Below are 5,541 nucleotides of genomic sequence, written 5' to 3'. Positions count from 1 at the left end.
CATGCACAATCCCTTCACCTCAACCACATTCTAAAAAGAAAAGATAAAACAATACCACAAAAAGCGGAGTCAGAATATTACCTGGCCATTCCTTTTAAACAAAATCTCTTAGATGTACTAAATGAGAGGGACGAGGTAAAAAAAATAGAGATTGAATCAGGACAGTCAAGTGCATCTATTTTTGAGAAATGTCTGGAAAACTTGCAATTTGTCCCAAACATTAAATTCATCTTTGTCTTTTAATCCATATGGCTTTCCACTCCTCTTTCAACTAGTCTAGAGAACAGGCCTGATGGCAATAGGTAAAGGCCCTCCCCCGAGACCAACTTTGTCCACTTAACAATGGTGTGTGTATGACAGAAGCGTCCCAGCTTCGACTGAGAAAACCCTGTGAAGTATCTGCAGGCTGTTGTTACATTCCAACCTGCTGGCCACTTGCAAATACGATTCTGCCTAAAAGCCAGCTGATCCTTTGCTGCTGCTCTCAGGGAGACCATGTTTCCAGAGGCTCCAGCTGCTACCACATGAGGACTTACGCTGCTAATGCCAAGGAATGAATCTGATTTTACTTTTAACTCCAACGTGACACCAAGAAAATAATAAAAAGGGCGTTTGTGGTGTGAGGAGAATAGAGTGTTAATGAGTTACTGGAACAAAACCGCCATGTTTGAGGAGAAATATTTCAAGAGAATTTATAGAGTGGAATAATTAGAAAGCTGCTTCTATTCAGAACACAGAGGTTCTGTAATACTCTGTTTGTACTTTGCTTTAAAATTGTCCCTTATTTATTCTCTGTCTCATCAGACTAAACTCTCCAGATCCGTACACAAGTTTGGCATCTAATTAGCACACAAAAAAAGTCGGTAGAATAAATGAATGAATGAATTACTAGTGTTAACTTTATGACCAACTAAACTGCTATATCTTGCTTCTAATTCCCCATATTTTATGTTGAAAATTTATTTCTCTTATTTGAGGATATAGATTGTCCTATCACTTTTTGAGTCTAATTAAAAACTCTGGTTTCTTCTAATACGTAAGCAGTGGTTAGGAGAGGGAAAATGATTTTGATCCCCTGGGTACTGTTGGCAATCTACATAAGCTTATGCTCATAAAGACTTGGGGGTGGGAGAGAGCTGTTGGGTAGAGGCCAGGGATGTTTCAACATCCTACCATGCACAGGAGAGTCCCCACAACAAAGAATTATTGGGCTCAAAATGTCAATAGTGTTGAGGTTGAGAAAACATGCTTTAAGGCATTTCGTTCTTCTCCACTAAAGAGTTTTGGACTGCCTTGGGGATTTTTCTCTCTGAGTTGAAGCTGTGATGCCTGCAGACTCAAGGCCACAGGATGAACATTGTTTCTTCGCTTTCCTGTCATCCTTTGTGCCTGCTGCCACCTATTCAACTAATTGCCTGCAGTCAAAGATCAATAAAGTTGCAACCTGGAGAAAATCAGCACAGAGCCCAAGGTTGTCCACATTCATTTGGTAGACTTCATCCCAAGAAAAAAATATGCCCTGAGAAAAGGGCTGCTGATGCCCCCACCACTTTTTTTCTTTATCAAGGGCAAAATTGCCTCTTTTCTTTGTTCTGAATTTGATTGTTCTAAACTTGTATAAAATACAATCATTAAAAATACAACAACAAAAAATAAAAAATGAAAAACAGAAACTAAGTGAACTGTCTATTTCATTGATTCTTTCTCCTGAATAACACTCATAAGATAGAAGAGTTTGGGTTCCAAGGCTAAAGAGATGAACTGTTCTAGATTTTTTCTGTTTCTGTATTATTTTCCTTTAATATCTTAGATCCAGGGTTAGGTCCAATGAGGAGTAGTAACATTAATACAGCAAGGTTTACTGTATAAATAAGTAAAACAGAACCATCATGGTAGAAGAAACATAAAGTTGGTTGTTTGGCTGAAACATAGCCAAAAGTTGGCCTACATGAGTGAGTTGGAAATGCTAGACCTGTCACGGTTTAAAGCAGCATAAGGGAATCAAAGGTTTAGGAAACTGGAATGTCTGAGAGGATTTGTCATTTAAGATCAATTTTATCTATACCAGAAGGGTCCAGAAGGCATTCTTTTACCATTGTGAGAAATAAATTTGTGAAAGAGCCATGACATTCTTGAGGAGCTCTGAGATCACTCTTTTTCTATAAGCCAGACCATACAGTGGGAACTGTAGTCACCAAGTCGAATAATCTAGATGCAACAGGAGTAATTAGCTTTTGGGGTAGGAGGGGCCAAGTGAAGGCACTCAACGACCAAAGGCAAGGTGGGCAAGGTTTACCATAATGGGCAGCAGTATCAAAGCAGCAATCAGAACATCCTCTTCTTGCAAACCTATGACTTTGGCCAGCTGATCATAGTGTTCCCAGAAGTGAAATAGGAAGCCTACTAAATTCTCGCTTGATTTGTATATGCAGAAAATTCTAGGGTAAGTGAACAAAAGCCTATATGAATCATAGATATAGTCATGACCCCTCAATCAGTTCCCAAATGAGCTAGTTTACAGACGCAGAATCACCTGAATGAAGTAGAGAGACTAGTCCCTCAGAAGGAAAAACCCCAGTACACCACTTAAAATTTATGGTTAACAGTTCTCCCACCCTTCTTCAAAGGGACCTGTAATCTTTTAGTAGTGTAACTATGCATTCAGGGAGAGGACATAATCAGAATTCGGGGGATAACTGGACACTGGTTCGGAATTGACACTGACATATCACTGTGGTCCACAAGTCAAAGTAGGAGCTTATGAAGGTCAGGTGACCGATGGAGTTTTGGCTCAGGTCATCTCGTAGTAGACTCAATGACTCCCTAAATCCATCTTGTGGTCATTTCTCCAATTCTGGAATGCATAATCAGAGCAAACATAAATCAGCAGTTGAAACATTGGTTCCATGACCTGTGGAATGAAGGCTATTATGTTAAGAAAGGTCAAATGATAGACACTAGAACTAACTCTCTCTAGGAAAATCATAAATCAAAAAACAATATAACATTATTGGAGTTATTATAGAGATTACTGCCACCTGATGGACTTTGAAGATGCGGGGGCGAGTGATTCCAACCATATCCCCATTCACTCTGCCTATTTGTCCTGTACAGAAGAAAGCTATATTAGAGAATAACAGTAGATTACTGTAAGCTTAACCAGGTGGTGGCTCCAATTGTAGTTGTTGAATCAGATGTGGTTTCATTGCTTGAGCAAATTAACACCTTCCCTAGTATCTAGTATGCAACTATTGATCTGACAAATGCCCTTTTTTCATCCTTGTTGATAAAGAACACCACAAGCAGTTTGCTTTCAGCTGGAAAGGCCAAGAGTATACCTTTGTTGTTCTACCTCAAGAGTATATTGACTTCCATCCCTATGTCCTAATTTAGTTCACAGGAATCTTATTTGCCTTTTATGCAATATATTGTACTGGTCCATTATATTGATAGCATTATGCTGATTGGACCTAGTGATCAAAGAATAGCAACTGTTCTAGACTTATTGGTAAGACATTTCTGTGTCAGAGGGTGGGAAATAAGTTTGACTATAATTCTTCCAGGTGGCAGAATTTTGAGCAGGGCACATGGTTGTTTACTTTGTTTGTAAGGAGAACTGGCCAAATGTATAATTATATACTGATTCATGGGCTGTAGCCAATGGTTTGGCTAGATGATCAGGGGCTTGGAAGCAAGATGATTGGAAAATTAATGACAAGTAAATTTGGGGAAGAGGTATGTGAATCAGCCTCTCCGAATGGGCAAAAAGTGTGAAGATATTTGGGTTCCATTTGAATGCTCACTAACAGACCTCAGAAGGGAAAGATTTTAACAATAAAGTACATTGAATGATTCATTCCATGTACACTTGTCAGTACACTTTAGGCTCATGAACAAAGTGGCCATGGCAGTAGGAATGGAGGTTATTTATGAGCTCAGCAACATAGACTTCCACTCATTGAGGCCAACCTGGCTACATTCTCCCAGTAACCCAGTCTCCCAGTAGCAGAGACTTGCATTGAGAGCAATACGGTATCATTCCCTGGGGTGGTCAACCATTAGTTGGTGCCAGGTTGATACAATAGAGAATTTCCATCACGGAAGAGTCAACGTTTTGTTCTTGCTGGAATAGACATTTACTTGGATCCAGATTTTTCTTTCTGTATCCAAGTTGTATACATACAATGCTTCCACTAAGAGACACAACAATGATTACATTGAACTGGAAGTTAAGACTGCCACCCAGCCATTTTGAGCTTCTCATGTCTCTGAATCAACAGACAAAGAAGGGAGTTAATGTACTGGCTAGGATGATTGATCCTGATCACCAAGGGGGAAATTAGACTACTTCTTTACAATGGAGGTAAAGAAGAGTACACCTGGTATACAGGATCCCTTAGGATGTTTGTTAGAATTTCCATGCCTTGTAATTAAGTTCAATGAAAAACTACAATAACTCAAACGAGACAGAACTACTAATCTCTTAGATCTTTAGGGAATTGAGATTTGAGACACACCACCAAGTAAAGAAACACAACCAGTTGAGGTGCTTGCTGAAGCCAAAGGGAATATTTAATGGATATTGGAAGAAGGCAACTATAATTACCAGCTATGATCATGTGGCTAGTTAGAGAAAGGACTATAATTATTATGAGTATTTTCTATTCATTTTGTTATGAATGTATTTGTGTGTGTGTGTGTGTGTGTGATGCATAGTAGTATTTAAGTTACATGATATCAAAGAAAAGAGTAAATATAATTTAAGAACTACCTCATTTTCTGGGCAAGAGTTTAGTGGATTTCCAGTCGTACACAGGATAGTTGTATTATATTAGGTGGAATTATAACCTTGTTATTATATTCACTTGAAGACTAAGTGTGGTTTGAGGAGATGCATATAGGCAAGTTGATGAGAGGTATACTTATGATTGTTAATTTTGAGTCAACTTGTTTGGGACATGGTGTACCCAGATATTTGGTAACATATTCTGAGTATTTCCGTGAGCATATTTGTGTAAGAGATTAACCTTGAATTATTAGACCGAGTAAATTGATCACCCTCCCTAATATGGGTAGACCTCTTCTAATCAGTCAAAGTCCTGAATAGAAAAAAAGGCTAATCCTTCTTAGAGAAAGAGGGAATTCCTTCTACCTGACTGCTGAGCTGAGACAATTGTTGCTTTTCCTGTCTTTGGACTCAAAACTAAACCATTGGCTCTTGGATCTGGAGCCTGTTAGCTTCTGGACTGGAACTAAAGCAGTCCAGAGTCTCTCAGGTCTCCAGCTTGCTTACTGCAGATTTCAGGTCTCCTCAGTTTTGTTACTATGTCATCTTTCGGGAACTTGGGAAAACATTCTGAGCAAGAGAGACATTGCACTTGTCCTGGTACTCACAGTCTAAGAATTTTATAGCTGTCAGTCCTATACATAACATGAGCTATGTTTGATACTAATTTTGACCTCTTATATCCTAATTTTAGAGCTTATTTCTCATTCTTCATTTTATGTTTACACTTTCTTTTCCTCCTCTTTTTCTGTTCC

Source organism: Pteropus vampyrus, unplaced genomic scaffold (genome assembly GCF_000151845.1).
Source record: "Pteropus vampyrus isolate Shadow unplaced genomic scaffold, Pvam_2.0 Scaffold32, whole genome shotgun sequence".
Lineage (NCBI taxonomy): Eukaryota > Metazoa > Chordata > Mammalia > Chiroptera > Pteropodidae > Pteropus > Pteropus vampyrus.
Note: the sequence above shows the minus strand (reverse complement) of the source record.